The sequence below is a fragment of the Orycteropus afer genome, unplaced genomic scaffold (assembly GCF_000298275.1).
Source record: "Orycteropus afer afer isolate SDZICR_OR568_19922 unplaced genomic scaffold, OryAfe1.0 scaffold00050, whole genome shotgun sequence".
NCBI lineage: Eukaryota > Metazoa > Chordata > Mammalia > Tubulidentata > Orycteropodidae > Orycteropus > Orycteropus afer.
The window spans coordinates 838,555-861,986 of record NW_006921637.1 but is presented as its reverse complement, the minus strand read 5'-3'; the positions used below and the strand labels follow the sequence as shown (position 1 = coordinate 861,986).

Below are 23,432 nucleotides of genomic sequence, written 5' to 3'. Positions count from 1 at the left end.
GGTCTGTGCAGTCCTTCTGCCTAGTCCGCCATCTTGCCGGAACTTATCCCATATTTTTTTATCCTATTCTATCTGGCACCTTCTATCATGACCCCTTTCAGAGTGAACACATTATTATTAAGGGAAATTTCTAGATACACCTACTCCTTATTTATCAACATGGTCAGGTTCCCAAAACCAGGTTTTTAAAATTGGGAAAATGATAAAATTGACATTATGCAAAAATGGAGGATAACCACATCAGACCACAAAATGGAAGATGATACATCATTACATAACTAACTGTCAAATTACATCATTACATAACTGCTAAACCACATGAGAATCATGGTCTAGCACATTTACCCATCACATCCAGTGTTACTCTTGCTTTGTACCTCAGAATTTGTTACTGCAGGACATACATCATTAATGTGCAAATTACTCAGATAGATTTTTCACTATCACAGTAAATGTGAAATGTTGAATGAGATAGTCAATATATGAGAAAGAGGTGTATATGGCTTCCAGTGGATCCCAGCCACTATTTTGCATTGATTCAGATCAATATAGACAATTCCCAGTCACTGGTAAATGGTTAGAGGCCCTGCCTATCCAGTGGGTCCTAGGGAGAAGACAGTGTTTAATTGGGAGTGGGTAAGTTCATACATGGAGGTGGACACCAGAGCCTCTGGTAGTGGTGGTGAGGAGATATGTGTGAATAAACAATGCAATAGAGAGTATCTGTTAAGTATCCATAATAGTGGATTAACCAGTACCAGCTGCCATTGAGTCAATTCCATTTCACAGAGACCCCATGTGTATTCAGAGTAGAACTGTGCTCCACAGGGTTTTCAGTGGCTGATTTTTTGGAAGTAGAGTGCCAGGCCTTGGAAGACTAAGGTGCCTCTGAGTGGACTCAAACTGTCAATCTTTTGGTTAGCAGTTGAGCACATTAACTAGTTGCACCACTCACAACAAACAAATAAAAACTACCAAGCCTCTTGCTGTTGAGTGGATTGCAACTCAAAATGACCCTAAAGGACAGAGTAGAACTGCCCCATAGGGTTTCCAAAGCTCTAATAATTATGGAAGCCAATTGCCACATCTTTCTCCCATGGAGTGGCTGGTGAGTTTGAATAGTTAACCTTTCATTTAGCAGCCAGCACTTAACCACTGCATCACCAGAGCTCCTTTTGCTCTACCCAGAAATTCCCAATTGGGGATTGTTGTTGTTGTTGTTGAGTAGGACCTGACTCATAGCGACACCTCCTTGGGTTTCTGAGGCGGTATCACTATGGAAGTAGATTGCCCAACCTTCCTTCCAAGGAGTGAGTGGCTGGTGGGTTTGAACCACCAGCCTTCTGGTTAGCAGTCAAATGCCCTAGGCACTATACTACCAGAGCTCCCGCGTGGTGGATTAGCCACTGTTTATTATCATTGACATAAAGCCCCTCTCCCACACATAAAAATCTGAGTGCATATTGTGAGGTAAACCTCTAAATTAACCTGTCAAAGCTGTTTTTACATGTTTTTTTTTTTTTTTTTACCACAGCAAATCTCTTGCTTAGCTTGTTTACAATATGACTGATCCAGATACACCCTGGACTTTGACTTAACCAAACCCTTTGACAGGTTGACACATGTCCTATCTGACTTTGATTATCTCTCAGTTTTGATAGTCTCTGATTTTCCACAAAAAAGCCATAATTTAGATATTTTACAAGTTTACCAAAAGAATGAATTATGACAGAGACCAGTGAGCCACTCAGTGAGTTCTGTGATTTAGAGGTGGAAGATGAACATAACAAGAGCCTTGACTTAAAGTTTCTTGCTCTGAGAGGATTCTAGGAAAGTAGCAGCCCTTCTTATGGTGGAAGCACTGAGTGTGAGTCAAGAAGCAATGTCCTTGATTCAGCTGTCCTCAGCGTTACTCTGCTGGGTCATCTTAGGCACTAATATCGGGCACTCAGTTTTTACTCTTGTAAATGGGAACAGCACTGCCTGCTGGCTTGTGGCTAAATGATATAATAGATAACCCCAAACCAAACTTATACCCATTGATCGATTCCCATTGGGTTTCCAAGGCTGTAAATCTTTATGGAAGCAGACTGCCTCATCTTTCTTGCAGGAAGTGGCTGGTGGGTTTGAACTGATGACTATCTGGTTAGCAGTAAATGCCTTAATCACTATCCTACCAGAGTGTCTTCATTATACATACTTCAGCAACTCCTTTTGGGTTTCCAAGGCTGTGAATCTTTACGGAAGTAGATTGCCTCATATTCCTTCTATAGAGCAGATGGTGAGTTTGAACCACCAACCTTTTGATAGCAGAGAAATGCCTTGGGCACAGGACCATGAGAGCTCCTTTCATTATACATAGAGGACATTATTATTTTATTATTCATCTGGCTACATTCTAGTAGGATGAAAAGGATTTTCAAGAAATATGTGTGAGAATGTTTATCAGAAATTATTAGGGAAATTGGATGCTCAAGGTGCCCATGACCAAAATATCCTCTTGGGGTGGAATACCTCCTTTTCTTTTTCAAATATATCTTATCTTAAGAATACTTTCATTTCCTTGTTCTACTTATAATGTTCTATTCTTCTTACAATGCTCTACTCTTGGATTTAATTCAAAGATTTTTCTCTTTTATCTAATCGCAGTTCTAGAATTGCTCATTCTGATCACCTCATCCTTGAATATATTACTAAATCTGACTATAGAAAGTTATTATTTGAACAGCTTCATTTCTAAAGGTCTGGGTGAGAGCTTCAAATTTTTCTTGTAGGAGATGAGAAAGGGAAGAAAAGGTTAAACCTAAATTGCTAAACTAGTAGAAGTTAGAATGAGAAAACATCACTCCCCCTGGTCAAAACTAGACACACTGAAAAGGCAAAATCTATATCCATTGCCATCAGAATCCTGCCCAGTTCAGATGACATTATTTGTATTTATTTTCTCTCAGAAATATGTTCTTCACAGATAGATAGAGATAAGTATTGATTTGGGTCAAGAGAAGGGCAATGTACCAAATGTGAGTGACCAATATGGCAGCATTGAGGATGAGAAAGACATAGAGAGGTACATGGGAGGTACAGACAACAAATATGAACCCCTTTTCACATATACTACTGTGTTGTCAGTGAAGGCAAACATGGGTATATGGATGGATAGATGGGTGGACAGGCTAAGCAATTAGATACGTCTATGAAATGGGGAGTGTATCCAAGAACATATATAAGGTTGACAGACAATGGTCCTATAAGCTTATGTGAATGATCAGAATTCCCAGGTGTATAGTAGAGCTGACAAGGGGCAAGGTTGTGGTCACTGGTTGGTCATAGCCAGCTACCCAGAGGGACCAAGTAGTTGAACCTGCGGGCTTAGGACCATAGTCGCAGGGGACATCAAGCTCAATTGGCATAACATACTATACAAAACATTGTTCCACCTCCTACTTTGGCGAGTAGTGACTGGGATCGTAAAAGCTAGCAAGCTGCCATCTAGATGCAACGATGGGTTTCTCCTTGTCCAGAGCAAAGAAGAATGAAGAAAACCAAAATTCATGCAAACAATTAGTCCTAGCAACTGGTACACCATCCAATCTGCAGTCTATACAACTATGAGACCAGAAGAACTAGATGTTGCCAGGCTACCACTGTCATCCACTTGGAAGGGGATCTGTGTAGGAGATCCTGGATATAGAGAGAAAGCAATGTGGAACAAAACTCAAAATCATTTGGAGGGGGAAAAAAAGAGGGGGTGGTGACCAGGTTTGCTGGTCCGATAGAGCCTGGTGGAACCACTGAGACTATGGCCTCTAGCTGCCCTTCAGGTCTGGAATTGAACCCACACCTATGGTTTCCAGCCAAACAAAATATAGGCATATGAGTTAAACATTTACCTCAAGTAGATATATGCCTTGGAGAGAACAATCATGGGAGAAAGAAGGGCTGCTTATGCACAGGGAGACAGCTCAGGGGGCAGGAGAGTATGGAGAGATGGACACTGGGAAGAAGTAACTATGGGAAGGAAGTGGGAGGAGAGCTGTTTCATTGTGGTAAACTGTGGTTAATGACATGAGACAAAGTATATGTGAACTGCTGTATTGAAAGTAAATTTGCTCTGTAAATCTTCACCCAAATCACAATAAAAAAATAAAAATCAAAGAAAAAAAATATGTTCTTAACCTGACATCACTTATCTCAATTATATCCTTACCCCCAAAAAACCCAACTGCCTTCAAGTCATGCAGTGGCTTGCATGTTGCTGAGAGGCTGGAGGCTATGCCATTGGGATTTCAAATACCTGCAGGGTCACCCATCGTGCACAGGTTTCAGTGGAGCTTCCAGACTAAGACAGACTTGGAAGGAAATCTTTGATTCATCCAAACTTATTTGGATAAAAGTAGTATGTATACAGCTTTATTTATTTTCCAAAGGGCTATTGATATATAATATTTATTAATAATGTATTATTTATTGATGTGAAAGACCACCTTGATCATATACCAGATTCCCAATGTATTTGCACCTATATATGGACTTCCTATTTTGTTCCATTAATCTGTGTATTCCTAAATCAATATGGTAAAGGTTTAAGTATTATAATTTTATAATATGTTTTAATATCTGATAGGAAAATTGTACAATTCTGGGTGGTGAAAATGATTAAAAGCTCAGCTGCTATCTGAAAGGATGGCAGTTTGAGTCCATCCAGAGGCACTTCAGAAGAAGACTTGATGATCTACTTCTGCAAAACCAGCCATTGAAAACCCTATGGAACACAGTTCTACTCTGACACACATGGGGTCACCATGAGTAGGAAATAAAGGCAACTGGTAGGAAAATCCTCAAACATGTATAATTCTTTTCTTAAAAAGAAATTTCTTGGATATGCTCACACATTTAGTCATCTAATCAAACTTTACAGTAACTTTAAGTTTGCTTTTCCCAAAAAACAATTTAGAATTTTGATTAGGTTTGCATTAAATTTAGATATTAATTTAGAGAGAATACAATATTGGCTATACCTATTCAGTTCTTCTATTATGTTTTGAGTGGCCTGTTTTTTAAAACAATATGTATCCTATACACTTATACATGCCATTCTCAAAATCAATTTCATTGCATAAAAGCTAGTTTTAAAAGTTTCCTGAGGCTGGCATTTATTCTCTATTGTTTCCACTATTAATTTTATTGTACTATGGTTGAAGAATGTGGTCTGAGCTATTTCTACTTTTAAGAATGTACTGATGTGTTCCAGTGTTTTTGCTCCTTTTTTGTAACTAATCAACTAATAGTGATTTGGGTGGAAGTTTACAGAGTGAATTGATTTTCTATTCAATAATTCATATACATTTTGTTTTGTGACATTGATTGCAATCCCCACAGTGTAATAGCACTATTCCCACTTCCTCCCTGTATTTACCATTTCCCTTCATCCTTCTTTCCTATCCCTTCCTGCCTTCTGAGTTTGATACCTGGGTAACTGCAGTCCTTTTAATTTTGTACAGTTGATTGTTTTAATAAGTGCATACCTCTTGGTGTTACTGTTCGCCTTATAGGCCTATCATTTGGTTGAAAGTTGAGCCCTAGGAGTGAGTTCAGTTCCAGGCTTAAAGGGTATCTAAGAGCCATAGTCTCAAGGGTTCCACCACTTTATCAGACCAATAAGTCAGGTTTTTTTTTTAACCATGATTTTGAGTTTTATTCCACATTTTCCCCCCACTCTATTTGGTACCTCCTGTTGTGATCCTTAGGAGCTCTGGTAGCATAGTGCCTAAGGCATCTGACTGCTAACCAGAAGGCTGGTGGTTCAAACCCACCAGGTACTCCTCAGAATTAAGGTTGGGCAATCTACTTCTGTAGTGATACTGTCTTGGAAACCCAAGGAGGGGTCACTATGAGTTGGGTCTGACTCGATGGCACGTAACAACAACAACATTGTGATCCCTAGGAGCTCTGGTAGCATAGTGCCTAAGGCATCTGACTGCTAACCAGAAGGCTGGTGGTTTAAACCCACCAGCTACTCCTCAGAAGGAAGGTTGGGTAATCTACTTCTGTAGTGATACTGTCTCAGAAACCCAAAGAGGGGTCGCTATGAGTTGGATCTGACTCCGCAGCAGTGAGTTTGTTTTTGTTTTGTATTGTGATCCCTTTTAGAGTGGTTAGCAGTAATGGCCAGACACCATCTAGTTCTGGTCTCAGGATTGTGGAGACTGGGGTTCATGTGGTCCATTAGTCCTATGGACTGTGTCCTGGTGTCTTTGATTTTCTTTACTCTTCTTTGCTCCAAATAGGGAGAGACCAATGGTTGATCCTTAGATGGCTACTGACAAACTTATAAGAGCCCAGTCACCACTTACCAAAGTAGGATGTAGAACATTGTCTTTGTAGACTATGTTATGCCAATTGACCTTAGTGTACCCTGAGACTATGGTACTGAGCCCTTTTGCCCAGCAACTCATTCCCTCAAGGTGTGTAGTTGTGACTAGGAAGTTTTAATAACTTTGCCTACTGTACTCTCTACTATATTCATGGATATATTTGCAGTACCTATAAATACGTATATAGAAATATCCATTGTCAAACCTATATATATTTGTGGGTGCAATCTCATTTATCTTCCCACCTCTGTTCACTTTGAGTGTCTATGTATGTATCTACTCTTAGATTGTTGTTATTATTACTGTTATTGCAGGATTGGCTATGTGATATTATTTACCGTTGTTGCCTTTAACTGTTATGCTCCTTCCAGTGTCTATTTTAGCCTGGATCATTTTGTGCTGTCCTCCCCCTTATTTGTACATTGCCTTTCTCTTCATCCAAGTTAATATGTGTCTAACTTCTAGTTAGGAGCTCTGGTAGCGTAGTGCCTAAGCCACTTGACTGCTAACCAGAAGGCTGGCAGTTCAAACCCACCAGCCACTCCTCATAAGGAAGATGGGGCAATCTACTTCCATAGTGACACTGCCTCAGAAACCCAAGGTGGAGTCACTATGAGTCAGGTCTGACTTGATGGCACATAACAACAACAACAACTTCTAGTTAGTGATATACCCTCCCTTCCCCTCTTATCCCTAGCTAGTAACCTTCTGTCTTAGGCTGAGTTTGCTAGAGAAGCAAAACCAGTGAAGTGATATATATATACATAAATAAAAATTTATCTCAGGAAAACAGCTCACATAGTTGTAGAGGATGGCAGGTCCCAAGTTCATGGGTCAAACATCAAGCTGGAGGCTTCTCTTGACTCGTGTTGCTGCAGGGGCCAACAAACCCAAGTATTTGTTAAAAAGATTATCTTTTCCCCATTTAATGAGTTTCCGTCCTTTGTCAAAGATCAGGTGTCCATAAGTGGATAGATTTACTTCTGGGTTCTCAAATCTTTTCCATTGGTCTATGTGCCTGTCATTGTACCAATACTAGGCTCTTTTGACTACTGTGGCTGTATAGCAGGTTTTGTAGTCGTGGAGTGTGGGGCCTCCTACTTTGTTCTTCTTTAGTAATGTGTTGCTGACCCAAGGTCTCTCCTTTCCATATAAAGCTGGTGATACGTTTTTCCATCTTTTTAAAGAATGATGATGGAATGTGGATCAGGATCTCATTATATCTGTAGATTGCTTTGGATAGTATTGACATTTTCACATTGTAAATTCTTCCTAATCGTGAGCATGGTATATTTCATCATTTATGTATGTCTCTTTCAGTTTCTTGTAGTAGTGTATAGCCATTTTCTTGTAGCAGTATTTTGGGTCTCTGGTTAAATTTGTTCCTAAGTATGTCATCTTTTGGGTGGTTATTGTAAATGGTATTGTTTTCCTGATTTCCTTTTCAGAGCTTTTTTGTTAGTGTAGAAGAATCTGACAGATTTTTGTAAATTGATCTTGTACCCTGTTACTTTGGCATATTCTTTTATTAGTTCCAGTAGTTTTCTTGTTGAGTCTCTAGGATTTTCTATGTATTTCATATCAGTTGAAAATAGAGATAATTTAACTTCTTCTTTGCTAGTTTGCATACCTTTTCTTGACTTATTGCTCTGGCTAGGAAGGATACAATATTGCATAGGAGTGGTGATAAAGGAAATCTTTGTCTGGTTCCCATTCACAAGGGAAAAGCTTATGGTCTCTCTCCATTGAGAATAATGTTAGCTTTTTGTTGTTGTTTATGCCCTTAATTATGATGAGGAATTTTCCCATTCTTATTTGGCTAAGTGTTTGTTTAAATCAAGAATGGGTGTTGGATGTTGTCAAATGCTTTTTCTATATCAATTGATATGCCTGTGTATTTTTTACTCTTTGTTTTATTTATGTGGTGGATTAGGTTGATTGGTTTTCTAATGTTGAACCATACATGCATGTTGTTGTTGTTAGTGGCATTAAGTTGGCTCTGACTCATAGCAACCCTATGTACAACAGAACGAAACACTGCCCAGTCTTGCACCATCCTCACAGTCCTTTCTATGCTTGAGCCCATGGTTCCAGCCACTGTGTCAATCCATCTCATTAAGGGTCTTCCCTTTTTCTGCTGACCTTCTAGTTTACCAAGCATGGTATATTTTTCCAGAGAATGGTCCCTTCTGACAACATGACCAAAGTAGGTGAGATGAAGTCTGGGTATTTTCACTTCCAAGGAATATTCTGGCTGCACTTCTTCCTGGACAGGTTTGTTCATTCTTCTGGCAGTCCATGGTACTTTCAGTATTTGTCACCACCACCACAATTCAAAGGTATCAACTCTTCTTTGGTCTTTTTTATTCATTGTCCAGCTTTCACATGCATATGAGGCAACTGAAAATACCATGGCTCGGGTTAGTCACACTTTAGTCTTCAAAGTGTCATCTTTACTCTTTAGCACTTTAAAGAGGTCTTTTGCCAAAGATCTGCCCAGTGCAATATGAAGTCTGATTTCTTGACTGCTGCTTCCGTGGGTGTTGATTGTGGATCAAAGTAAAATGAAATCTTAAGCAACTTCAATCTTTTCTTCATTTACCATTGTGTTAGATTGGGTTCTCTAGAGAAACACAAAAACCAGCAAAGTATATATATTATATATATATATATATATATATATATAGAGAGAGAGAGAGAGAGAGAGAGAGAGAGAGAGAGAGAGAGAGAGAGAGAGAGAGAGAGAAATTTATCTTAGGAAAATGGCTCACAAACGTATAGAAGCCGGCAAGTCCAAGTCTCTGGAGGAAACGGGCTGGCGGCAGCCTTAGCTTCCATAAGTGCAGAGGGCCGAGAAATTCAAGGTTGGCAGGCAGTACACTGGTTGTTGACTCCAACAAAAGACGAATCCAAGATCTCCAGGCCGGGCGGTGGGCTGCTCACTCACGGAAGTTTGTAGTACTCACACCAGGGTTCCAATCCCTCAAAGAATGTGTCTCTTCCCAGGATGTCCCTGGATATCTTGGAAGCAGTCCACACCCCTAGGGAAACTCCCCTTGGGCAGACTGGCCACTCAGAACACAGTCATCTGATCCCATCATGGGAACAACCACACAGAACTGGGGTCCAGCCAAGTTGACACACAGCTCCAACTATCACAACCATGATCTTCCTTATTGGTCCTGTATTATCATTTGTATTCATTTCACTTGATTTCTCTAGTCTTTGTTGTAGAGGGTCTGGAAAGCATATCTGCCTAGTCTGCTATCTTCAATCCTCTTCCCCTTGCTCCTTTCTTCATGAAGAATTATATCTATCTGTCTATCATCTATCTATCCATCCATCCACCCATTCACTCATCTATCTCTAGTGGTGTAGTGGGTAAGGCTTTTGGCTACTAACCAGAAGGTCTGTGGTTCAAACCCAGCTGCTCTGCAGGAGGAACATGAAGCACTCTACTTGTGTAAAGATTTACAGCCTTTGGTAATCGAATGAGGATTGCTGTAAGTTATAATCTACTCAGTAACAGTGGGTCTTGGCATACACTTATATATATTCTCTTATCCTTATTGATTTTCTTATTAGTATATGATTACTTTTCCTTTGTCTAGTTGATCCATCAAAGACTGGGAAATACATACAACTCTTTCACAACTTGTCCATCTTTTTCTTGACACTTCTTCATATTTTTCTTTGTGTATTTTGATGTAATACTTTTGAGATGAGGCTTTACACATAGTTCATTCTTCTTTGTGGAACATATCCAGATTGTTTTAAAATGACTGGTTTTATTGTATGTATACACGTCTATTTTTTGTTTTGTGGCATTTAAATCTTTTTGTCTTAAATTCAAATTTCTCATGGTAATATCACACTTATTTTGTATATATTTAATCTATATATTTAAAAATAATTAATAGACTTTACTATTTAGAATAGCTTTAGGTTTACAAGAAAATTGAGTGAATAGTACAGAAAGTGTCCACATTCCCCCTCCCACATTTTCCTCTATTATTAACATCTTGCATTATTGTTGTACATCTGTTACAATTGATAAACCAATATTGATACACATTTATTAACTAGTCCAGAGTTTACATTAGAGTTCATGTTTTGTGTTGTATAATTCTATGAATTTTGACAAATATGTAGTTTTTTGTTTTTTTTTTTTTTCATTGTGATTTGGGCGCAAATTTACAAAGCAGATTCATTTTACTCTCAAGAGTTCACACACATTTGATTTCATGGCCCCAATTACAATCCCCAACCATAAAAAACGTTCCTCCCCTCTCCTCCCTGTGACTACCCCTTCCCTGTGCCCTCCTTATCTATGCACTCCTGTCTGTCCAGTGTTCCCTCTATGTCAATGCTGCTCCTCTGGTGTCTCATGGCTGATTGATCTAAGGGTACATCTCCTGAGGGTAGGTAGGTGCATCTCTATGGGGTAGGTATTCTGATTTTCTGATTGTAGGTCTTTCTACTGTTGGGCTGAGAGCCAATCTATGGAAGTGAATCCATTTCCAGGTCTGAAGGATAACCCAGGGTCATAGTCTTATGGTTTCACAGTTTCTATCTGACAAGTAATTCTGGTCATTTTTGTGTTTTTGAATTTTGTTTCACATTTTTCCTCCCACCCTATCCAGGGTATTCAATTTTGATCACTTTTCAAGTGGTTTGCATTGGTACCTGGGCACCATCTGGTTCTGGTCTCAGGATCATGAAAGCTGAGGTCCTCTTTGTCCATCATATCTTTGGACTCATTGTTCCAAATGACTTTGATTTTCTTCACTCTTCTTTACTCCCGTGTAGAGGAGACCAATAGTTGCATAGTAGATGGCTGCTCAAAATCTTTTAAGATCCCAGTCACTACTTACCAAAGAAGAATATAAAACAAGATTTTTATATACTATATTGTGACAACTGAGCATGATGTCCCCCAAGACTATGGTCCTTGCAGGCACAGTGATTCTCTCCCTCAAGGTATTTGGTTGTCTCTGAGAAGCTACTCCAACCTTGTCCTCTGTGACTTCTGTAATATATGTGGATAATTTTGTACCACAAGTATATATGTAAGACTATCTTCAGCCAATCTATCCTTGGTGTTAGGTATATTCCTGTTTGCCTGCTCCCACCTGACTTTGTCACCTGTCTATACATTTACCCATAACCTAGTGTTTGCTGCCACAGGTAATGCAATATTGTGCATGTAATAGTATTTGCCTCTGTTGTCTATATCTTTGTGCATGTTTCTGTGTCCTCCCTTTCCCCACTGTCACTGTGCTGGTCACAGATTCTTTCCACACCATGCTTCCCCTCACCCAAATCAACATGTGGCCCCCAACTAGTCTGAAATTTTCCCTTCCCTTGCCCTCCATACTTGGTAACCAACAAAGTGAATTTTCTTCCTTGTGTAAACGTTTCCTTTATGTTTTATAATAATGGACTCATACAATATTTGCCCTTCTGTAACTGACTTATCTCACTCAGCATAATGTCCTCCATACTCATCCATGTTGTGAGATGATTTGTGTATTCTTTATTATTCTTTAATGTTGCATAGTATTCCATTGTGTGAATGTACCATAGTTTGGTTATATGTTCAGCTGCTGATGGGCATTTAGGTTGTCCATCTCTTTGCTATAGTGAATTGTGCTGTGATCGACATGGGTGTGCATATGTTTATTCGTATCCTGGATCTCACCTCTTTTGGACATACTCCTAGTAATGGAACTGATGGAATTGCTGGATCAAATAGCATTTCTATTTTCAAATTTTTAAGGAAACGCCATACTGTTTTCCACAGGGGCTGTACCATTTTACAGTCTCAGCAGCAGTGCATAAGAGTTCCAATCTCTCCCCAACCTTGCCTGAATTTGTTATTTTCTGTCTTGTTCAATTTTGCTATTATTTCTGGGGTGAGATATTATCTCACTGTTGTTTGGATTTGCATCTCTCTAATAGCTAATGATAGTGAGTATTTTTTCGTGTGTTTGTTGGCCACATGTATATGTTCTTTAGTGAAGTGTCTGCTCATGACTTTTGTGCATTTTTGAATTGGGTTGTTTGTCTTTTTGGTGTTAAAGTACTGAAGTTTTCTACAAATTTTAGAGATAAGCCCCTTGTCAGATATGTCACAACCAAATATTTCTCCCAATCTGTAAGGTTCTCTTTTCACCCTTTTGGAGAAGTCTTTAAATGCATATAAGAATTTAATATTTAAGGGGCAAATTTATGGTCCTCACTTATGGCATAAATAGACTGTCAAGCATAACCCAAAATGCACAAACAGCTGAAGATAAACTAAAGAAATGAGACCTTCTGAAAATTAAATTTTTATGTGCTTCAAAAAACTTCTCCAAAAGACTAAAAAGAGAACCTACAGATTGGGAAAGAATATTCAGCAATGACATATTTGACAAGGGGCTTATCTCTAAAATTTATAGAAAACTCCAACACCTCAGCAACAAAAAGATTAACAATCCAATTGAAAAATGGGCAGAAGACATGAACAGACACTTCACCAAAGAGGATATTCAGGTGGCCAGCAAATACATGAAGAAATGCTCACAATCATTAGCCATCAGAGAGATGCAAATCAAAACAACAATGAGATACTATCTCACCCCAGCACAAATGGCAGAATTCAACAAGACAAAAAATAACAAATTCTGGTGAGTATGTGGAGAGGTTGAGACTCTCACACACTGCTGGTGGGTCTGCCAAATGATACAATCAACTGTGGAAAGCAGTATGGTGATTCCTTCAAAAGTTGGAATTAGAAATGCTATCTGACCCAGCAATCCCATTACTAGGTATATATCTTAAAGAAGTGAGAGCCAGGACAAGAACAGATATATGCACACCCATGTTTATCACAGCACTATTTACAATAGCAAAAAGATGGAAACAACCTATGTGCCCATCAACAGAGGAATAGATAACTAAACTATGGTACATACACCTGATGGAATAATGTGCAACACTAAAGAATAATGTAGAGTCTGCAAAACACCACATAACATGGATGAACTTGGAGGACATTATGCTGAGTGAAATAAGTCAGTCACAGAAGGACAAATATAGTATTAGGTCATTATTGTAAAAAGGCAAGGAAAGGTTTATGTATGGAAGGAAACTTCCTTTGATGGTTACCAGGGGTGGGGCAGGAGGGGAGGGAACACTGCAATAAGCAAATGAATGAATGAATGAATGAATGAATGCATTGATGCATGTCACTTTAGTTTTTTGTGTTTGACTGTACATAAATTATATTTCAATAAAATGTACTTAAAAAAAGAATTTAATTTTCAAAAGATCCCAGTCATCTAGTTTCTCTTCCACTCCTTGTGCATTTCAGGTTATGCTTGATAGTCTATTTATGCTGAAAATCAGGGACTCTACATTTGCTCCTATTTTATCTTTGATGAACTTTATAGTTTGGGGTTTTACATTTAAATCTGTGATCCAACATGAGTTCGTTTTTGTGTATGGGGTGAGTTATGGGTCTTGTTTCATTTTTCTGCAAGTAGATATCTAATTTTGCTAGTACCATTAAAAGAGGCTTCCCCCGCTCCCTGATTTAATGGGTTTTGGCCCTTTGTCAAAGATCAGCTGTTCATAGATAGTTGAGTCTATTTCTAAGTTTTCAATTCTGTTCCATTTGTCTGTTTGTCTATTATTGTACCAATACCTTGCTGTTTTAACTACTGTGGCTATATAGTAGGTTTTGAGGTCAGAGAGTGTGAGACCTCCTACTTTATTTTTCTTCTTCAGCAGTGCTTTGCTTATCCGAGGTCTCTTTCCTTTCCATATGAAGTTAATCATTGGTTTTTCCATGTCTTAAATAATGTTGATGGAATATGGATTGGAACTGCATTGAATATAGATGGCTTTGGGTTGTATTGATATTTTCACAATATTCAGTCTTCTTATCCACCAACATGGCATGTTCTTTCATTTATGTAGGTCTCTTGTAATTTCTTGTAGTAATGTTTAGTAGTTTTCTTTGTACAGGTCTTTTGTGTCTCCAGTAAGATTTATTCCTATGTATTTTATCTTTTTGGTAGCTAATGTAAATGGTATTGTTTTCTTTATTTCCTTTTCAGAGGTCTCTGTGTTGATGTAGAGAAATCCAGCTGATTTTTGTATGTTGACCTTGTATCTCGCCACTTTGCTGAACCTTTCTATTAGTTCCAGTTATTTTTTCACTGAATCTTTTCAGTTTTCTATGTATAGGATCAAATAGAGATAGCTTTACTACTTCTTTGCCAATTTGGATGCCTTTTATTTTGCCCTCTTGCCTTATTGCCTTGGCTAGAACTTCCAATACAATATTGAATAGAAGTGGTGATAGAGGGCATCCTTATCTGGTTCCCGTTCACAAGAGGAATGCTTTGAGTCTTTCTCCATTAACAGTAATGTTGGTTGTTGGTATTGCGCATATGCCCTTTATTATATTGAGGATTTCCCATTCTCGCCTTATTTTGCTGAGAGTTTTGAACAGGAATGGGTGTTGGATTTTATCAAATGCCTTTTCTGCATCAATTGATGTGATCATATGGTTCTGTTCTTTTGTTTTGTTTATGTGATGGATCATATTATTTGTTTTTCTGATGTTGAACCATCATTGCATACCTGGTATGAATCCCACTTGGTCATAATGTATTATTATTATTATTATTGATATGTTGTTAGATTCTGTTGGCTAGGATTTTGTTGAAGATTTTTGCATCTATATTCATGAGGGATATTGGTCTGTAGTTTTCCTTTTTAGTGGTGTCTTCACCTGGTTTTGGTATCAATGTTATGCTTCCTTCATAGAATGGATTTGGGCTGATTCCATCATTTTCTATGTTCTGGAATATAGAGTAGTATAGGTGTCAGATCTTCCCTGAACGTCTGGTAGAACTCTCCAGTGAAGTTGTCTGGGCCAGGACTTTTTTTTTTTCAGTGGGAGGTTTTCTATGATTTGCTCAATTCCTTCTTTTGTTATGGGTCTGTTCACATATTCTGTCTCAGAGTGGGTTAGTTTAGGTAGGTCTTGTATTTCTTGAAATTTGTCTGTCTCCTCTATGTTCTCAAATCTGTTGGAGTACAGTTCTTTACTATACTCTATTATCTTTTTTTTTTTTTTTTAATTTCAGTTGGTTCTGTTGTGATGTCACCCTTTTAATTTATTATTTGTGTTTTTTGCATTTTCACTTTCTTTTCCTTTGTTAAATTTGCCAGTGGTTTGTCAATTTTGTTTATCTTTTTGAAGAACCAGTTTCATGTCTTGTTGATTTTCTCTATTTGTTGTTTTCTGCTTCAATTATTTCTGCTCTGGTCTTTATTATTTCCTTACTTCTGGATATTGTAGGTTTATTTTGTTGATCTTTTTCTAATTGTTGGAGTTGTTGAATTAGAGTGATGATTTTGATTCCTTGTTTTTTGATGTGTGCATTTATTGCTATAAATTGACCTCTGAGTACTGCTTTCTCTGTATCCCTAAGGTTCTGGTAAGTTGTATTTTCATTCTCATTTGTTTCTAGGAATTTCTGTATTTCACACTTTATTTCTTCTGTTACCCAGTAGTTTTTGACCAGTGTATTACTAAGTTTCCACATACTTGATTTTTTTCCCCTTGGTCTTCCTATTATTGATTTCTCATTTTATAGCATTGTGATCTGAGAAGATGCTTTGTAGTATTTCAATGTTTTTAAGTTTACTGAGGTTTGTTTTGTGTCCTAACATATGGTCTATTCTGGAGAATGATCCATGTGCACTGGAGAAGAATGTGTATTGTGTTTTTGTTGGGTGGAGTGCTCTGTATATGTCTATGAGGTCAAGTTGGTTGATTGTGTTGTTGTGTTCTTTTGTGCCTTTGTTGAGTTTTTTTCCTAGTTGTTCTGTCCTTTCTTGAAAATGGTATGTTACAGTCTCCTACTACTATTGTAGAGTTGTCTATTTTCCTTTCACTTCAGTTAATATTTGCTTATAAATATTTGGATTTCTTTCATTGGGTCATAGGTATTTATTATAGTAATATCCTCTTGCTCAATGGAACCTTTTAACATGATATAGTGTCCTTCTTTATCCCTTATGCCAGTTTTCATCTTTAAGTCTATTTTATCAGAAATTAATATTGACACTCTTGCTCTTTTTTTTTGGTTGATATATTTTTTTCCACCCCATGATTTTTAATTTTTATCTTTGTATCAAAGGGGAGTCTCTTGTAGGCAGTATATCAACAGGTCTTCTTCTTCTTCTTTTGTTTTCTTTTTCTTTTTTTTTATTATTGTGTTTTGGGTGAAGATTTACAGAGCAAATTCACTTTCCATACAGCAGTTTACATATACTTTGTCTCATGACATTGACCACAGTTTACCACAATGCAAAAGCTCCTATCCCACTTCCTCACCATAGTTACTTCTTCCCAGTGTCCATCCCTCCATGGACTCCTGCCCCCTAAGCTGTCTCCTTGTGCATAGGCAGCCCTTCTTTCTCAATGATTGTTCTCTCCAAGGAGTGTATCTACCTCAGGTAAATGCTCAACTCATATGGCTATCTTCTGTTTGGCTGGAAACCACAGGTGTGGGTTCAATTCCAGACCTGAAGGGCAGCTAGGGGCCATAGTCTCAGTGGTTCCACCAGGCTCTATTGGACCAGCAAACCTGGTCCCCCATCCTTTTTTTTTTTTTTCTCCAAATGATTTTGAGTTTCGTTCCACATTGTTCTCCCTCTCTACCAAGGATCTCCTACATAGATCCCCTTCCAAGTGGATGATAGTGGTAGCGGGGAATCATCTAGTTCTTCTGGTTTCATAGTCATATATGTTGCAGATCAGATGGTGTACCAGTCGCTAGGACTAATTGTTTCCAATAATTTTGGTTTTCTTCTTTCTTCTTTGCTCTGGACAAGGAGAGACCCATCGTTGCATCTAGATGGCAGCTTGCTAGCTTTTAAGATCCCAGTCACTACTCGCCAAAGTAAGAGGTGGAACAATGTTTTGTGTAGTATGTTATGCCAATTGAGCTTGATGTCCCCTGTGACTATGGTCCCAAGCCTGCAGGTTCAACTACTCGGTCCCTCTGGGTAGCTGGCTGTGACCAAGCAGTGACCACAACCTGTTGTTGGTAATTTCTTTGTCCCAACTATTTTTCTATGTTGAATTCATTTTATTATCAAATGTTTTTTTCTCTTTTCTTCATTACCGTTGGTTTTGTGCTTGCTAAGCCCATGTGCTTTTCTTCTTTCTGAGTTTGCTTAGGAAGATTGTTAATTTTCTTTGTGGTTACCCTGAAGTAAATTCTAAGCTCCCTAAATTTGGAACAGTCTGTTCTATAAAGACATTTTCCTGTCTTCCTCTCCATTTGGAACTTCTGTAATTAAAACTTTTATTCCCTCTATTTGCTTTGTTGCTGATGTTGTCTGCAGATTGACTCCCCCTTTTTTCTTTGTACTTTTTTCTTTCTTTTTTTTTTGTGAGCTTATTTTGAGAATCATTTTCTGGTTTGTTTTTTAGGTGGTGGTATGTCAAGTGTATTAATTTTAATTTGTTGTTCTCTGTTAGGGGTTCTTTATCAAGAAGGACTCCCTTGAACATTTCTTGTAAGGTTGACCTGCTTTTCACAAATTCCCTTAATTTCTGTTTGTCTGGGAATGTCTTGGTTTCACTCTCATATTTGAGAGACAGTTTGCCTGGGTATATAATTCTTGGTCAGCCATTCTTTTCCTTCAAGGTTATGTATATGCTATCCCATTGCCTTCTGGCCTGCATGGTTTCTGCTGAGAAATCAGAACTTAGTCTTTTTGGTTGTCCATTGTAGGTTACATTTCATTTTTCCCAAGCTACTTCCAAGATTCTTTCTCTGTCTTTGGTTTTGGAAAGTTTGATTATGATATGTCTTTGTGACTTTTCTTGGGACCTATGAGTCCCAAGACCCATATGGGACTGTATGGGTTTTATTGAGCTTCTTGGATAGATATCTTTTCTTCCTTCATGATATGGGGGAATATTTCTGTTAGCAAGTGTTTGACAATTTTCTCTGTTTTTTTTTTTTTTTTTTTTCCCCCTTCTCCCTTTGCCTCCTCTTGTTCTGGTATTCCAATCAGGTGTATGTTGTTTTTTTTCATGTCATACCATATAACTCTTAGGTTCTTTTCATTTCTCTTAAATCTTTGTCCTGATTTTTCTCCCTACAGGCTGGCATCAAGAGATTTGTCTTCTAGTTGGGAAATGCATTCTTCAGCCAGTTCTAGTCTACTGTTTTGTCCTTCTACTGTGTTATCTATCTACGTACTTTTAGTGTTCATCTTCTGGATTCCTAATTACTCTTTTTATATGAATTTTAATTGTCTATTTATCTTGTTATTTTGTTCTTGAATTGTTTTCCTGAATTCTTCCAGGGTACTGTCTGTCTTCTTGTTGCTTCTGATTATGGTTTCCTTGAGCTCTTGGAGAGTCCTATATATATACTTTCTGAATTAGTTATCAGATCATTCTATTGCTTGTTCTTCCCCAAGAAGATATCCTAATTCTTTAACTTTTACATTAGTTTCTACCTGTCCTGTTTTTCTTATATCTGATTAGAAGTTGTCTGTTGTTTCCTAGACACTTTGAAGTTGTCTTTACTTGTATATAGTGATTTGTTTCACCCTTATTTTATGTTTTACTATATTTGGAAGTGTGGAGTAGGTGTACTTCTTGGTTATTAACTCAGTTGTACTGGGTCACTCTCCAACTTTCTCTGTGTTGGTGGAACCCCTGGTGGGGATGGAGGTGCAGCTCTCTGCTCATTGTGAAGAGGATTTACCATTTGTTGTTGATCCTGTGGTGCAGGCACTATTGATGTTACCTGTCTGTTGGGTGAGGTGTTCAGTGTAGTAGTTACAGTTGACTCAAAAACAAAAACTCACTTCTGTTGAGTTGAGTCCGACTCCTAGTGACCCCTTCTTGGTTTTTGAAGTGGTATGTCTACAGAAGTGGATTGCTCTGTCTTCCAAGAAGTTGCTTGTGGGTTTGAACCTCCAGCCTTCTGGTTAGCAGTCAAATGTTTTAGGCACTATGCCACCAGAGCTAGTGGAGGGTTAATACGTTCCTCCTATTGGACAAGGCAGTGGAGAAAAGAAAAGAAGGAAAAAAAAAAAAAAAAAAAAGAAGCCCCAGAAGCAAACCTCAGGATAGAAAGACAAAGGCTGTTTTCTGTACTTAGCTTGGGGTAATTCAGTCAGTGATGCAGGCACAGGAAGGACAGCCTCCTCAGTCCCTGGCTCCATCTAGAGCCTTCTGCTGAAGATGGGCCCAGCCCAATCAAAGCCCCACAGTTCAGACCTGACAGTTGTCCCCAAGGACAAAGGGCCACCCTCTTCCATGCAGATGCACAAGTCACAAAATCCCAGGTCCCAGATCCACTTTGTGCTAAAGAGGGTTGGTAAGAGCTGGACTCCAGCCCACTGCCATGTATCTGCCTTAGGTTCTGTTTATTTGGAGAGTTTCCCTTCCCTTTCCCCTACTCCCTTCCAGACTCTGCAGCAGTTTAAGCTAAGGGGGTCCTGCTCTGTTTCCCTGTACGATCTTTGTCCCCACTCAAAGCTCCAGCTCACCTTGAAAAACTTTTGGTGTGGCTATTCTGAGTCTTTAATGCCTGTACGTTCCAAGATGTGATATTTTTTCCCTTTCCTCCTCCTCAATCTCTTTTGTATTTCTAATGACTCTTCAGCTATGCTTGCTAGACAGGTTTCTTTATTTTTTCCAGTTGCTTAACCTGCTGCATTTTGCCATCTTCACTGGATCTAATATGTTATTTTCTCATTAGCTGTTCATAACTCCTTTATCATTATTTGCATCTGCTTTACCTAATTTCTCAACTTCTGAAATGATAGAGGGACTAAGCTTGTGGACTGTCAGTATGACATCATCTTCCTCTCCTACTCTACATCACTTTTTTAAAAATTCTATATTATAAAGCAGCTACATAGAGCTTTCTGGAAGAAGACTTCTTCCTAAGTGAATCCTTCCTTTTGTATGCTAGTCTTGTGCTTTTTGGCATTTACATAGGTCCCATGCATCCTTTTCTTTTCTTTCAGTCTTTGAAAAGGATAGTTTTAACCAACTCTGCTATTTGCCCAATAATGGTATGGGCAGATTCTCCTTGACCTCCTTATCTTGAGCTACATGACAAAACACATTTTGGTGGATTAGATGGTTAAATGTAAAAAACAAAATAATGAAACAAGAAAAAATATAGATGACAATTCATCTAATTTCAATATGGAGAAAGTCTGTGCCAAAAGCAAAGGATTCCACAGGGAAAATATCGACAGTTGGGACAGTATAAAAATTTTAAACACTGGTACCTTAAAAATAACCAGAGACTAAATTAAAATGCAAACAACAAGTTGGGACAACTATTTGTAACAGATGATATTCCAAGAACTTTTACTAATCAGTAGAAAATTGGGCAAAGGGCAGGAACTGGTAACTTATAAAGGAAGAATTTAAGATATAAAATAAGTTTAACCATATAACAGTCAAAAGAATATGTTAAAATAATGAAGCATCAAAAACCATGAGACAGTATAGCATAAAAGTTAAGAGTTAAGGCCAGCCTTACTGGGTCCCTATCTCTGTGCTGTCATGTTCTAGCTGCATGATCTTAGGCAAGTTACTTAATCTCTATAGACCTCAGTTTTCTCCTCCATAAAATGGAAATGTCAGTAGTACCTGGCTTATTGGACTGTTGTGAGTTGAGTGAGTTTAGTATAAATTGTTCAGGATAGTATATAGCAAACAACAACAAAAATTCACTGCCATTGAGTCAATTCTGACTCATAGTGACACCCATTGGGTTTCCAAGGCTATAAATCTTTCTGGAAGCAGACCACCACATCTGTCTTCCATGGAGCAGCCAGTGGCTTTGAACCACTGACCTTTTGAATAGCAGCAAAATGCCTTAACCACTACACCACCAGAGTACATAACAAGGACTCTATAATTGTTAGCTTTTATTATTATATATCATTTGTCAGTTTAGAATTGGCTTAAAGAATGGTATTGTTGGTAAGAGTTTGAGGAAACAGACATATTGCTGACAACAGTATAAACTGATTCCATTCTTCAAAGGGAAACATGATTATGACTTAAACACTGTAGGATACACATATCTTTTGATGCAGCACTTTTCAGCCTGTAGGAATTTATCCTGAAGAAACAAGCAGACATGTGCAAAATTTATCTACCAATGTATTTACTGCACTACTTTCTTAAAAATTTAAATAACTGAAATGTCCAATGGCAGGAGACTAGTTAAATAAGCTATTGTAAATCCATTAGAAATTACATTTTAAGAGATCATTTACTGACCTGGAAATGTAATCACAATATACTGTTCAGTGATAAATCAGGTTACAAAACTTAATGAATGCATATTATAACCCCCATTGATGTTCAGTTGATTCCAACTCATAGCAACCCTGTATGACAGGGTAGACAGGGTTTCCAAGGCTGTGATCTTTACAGAAGCAGACTGCCACATCTTACTCCTGTGGAGTGCCTGGTGGATTCAAATCGCCAACCTTTCAGTTAGCAGCTGAGTGCTTAACCGCTGCACCACCAGGGGTCCTTATATTATAACCACAATTTTGTTAAAAGACAAAAATATTTAAAAAGCTAGATGGAAAAACATCAAAATGTACTAGTTCTATCTGGATAATGGTTTGTTGTTTTGGGGTGCTGTTGAGTCAATTACAACTCATAGTTACCACATGTGACAGAGTAGAATGATCCCATAGGGCTATAATCTTTACAGAAGCAGATTGCCAGGTCTTTATTCTGCAGAGCATTCAAGTGGGTTTGAACAGCCCTCCTTTTGGTTAGTAGAAGAGTGCTTAACCATTGTGTCACGAGGGTTCTTTTATGGTACTATGTTGTCAGGTGCTGTTGAGTTGTCTCCGACTCATAGTGACCCTATGCACAGCAGAGTGAAACACTGACTGTGCCAGCCTCATGATCCTTGCTATACCTGAGCCCATCATTGCTGCCACTGTGTCAATCCATCTCATTGAGGGCCTTCTCCTTTTTTGTTGACCCTTCATTTACCAAGCATGATATTGTTCTCCAGGGAATGGTTCCTTCTGACAACATGATGAAGGTAGATGAGATGAAGTCTGGCCATTCTTGCTTCCAAGGAGCATTCCGGCTGCACTTCCTCCAGGACAGATTTGTTAGTTCTTTTAGCAGTCCATGGTACTCTTAGCATTCTTCTCCAACACCACACCTCAAAAGCATCAACTCTTCTTCGATCTTCCTTATTCATTGTCCAGCTCTCACATTCCTAAGAGGTGATTGAAAACCATATGGCTTGGGTTAGGCACACCGTGGTCTTTAATGAGACATCTTTGCTCTTTATCACTTGAAAGAGGTCTTTTGCAGCAGATATGTCCAATGCAATATGTTGTCTGATGTTTTGAGTGCTACTTCCATTGGTGTTGATTGTAAAACCAATTAATATGAAACCCTTGACAACTTTTCTCCATCCATCATGAAGCTGTTTATTGGACCAGTTGTGAAGATTTTTGTTTTCTTTATATTGAGGTGTAATCCATATTGCAGACTGTAGTCTTTAATCTTCATCAGTTAGTGCTTCAAGTCATCCTCACTTTCAGCAAGCAAAGTTGTGTCATCAGTGTAATGCAGGTTGTTAATGAGTTTTCCTCCAATCCTGATGCCATATTCTTCTTCATATAATCCAGTTTCTCAGATTATTTGCTCAGCATACAAATTGAATAAATATGGTGAAAGGATATAACCCTGACACACTCCCTTCTTGATTTTAAACCATGTGGTGTCCCCTTGTTCCATTTTTATGACAGCCTCCTGGTCAAGGTACAGGTTCCTCATGAGTACAATCAAGTGTTCTAGAATTCCCATTCTTCTCAATGTTATCCATAATTTGTTATGATCCCCACAATTGAATCCTTTTGCATAGTCAATAAAACATAAGTAAACATCTTTCTGGTAGTCTTTGCTTTCAGCTAAGATCCATCTGACATTAGCAATGATATCCCTCATTTCATGTC

The 23,432-nt window shown here is 38.3% G+C and overlaps 1 protein-coding gene across 1 annotated transcript in view; it reads right to left on the bottom strand.

Moving 5' to 3' along the window:
* Nucleotides 1-23,432, bottom strand: part of GNG4 (G protein subunit gamma 4) — a 63,162-nt gene that overhangs the window by 31,707 nt on the left and 8,023 nt on the right. The gene's annotated exons all lie outside the window — the stretch shown is intronic.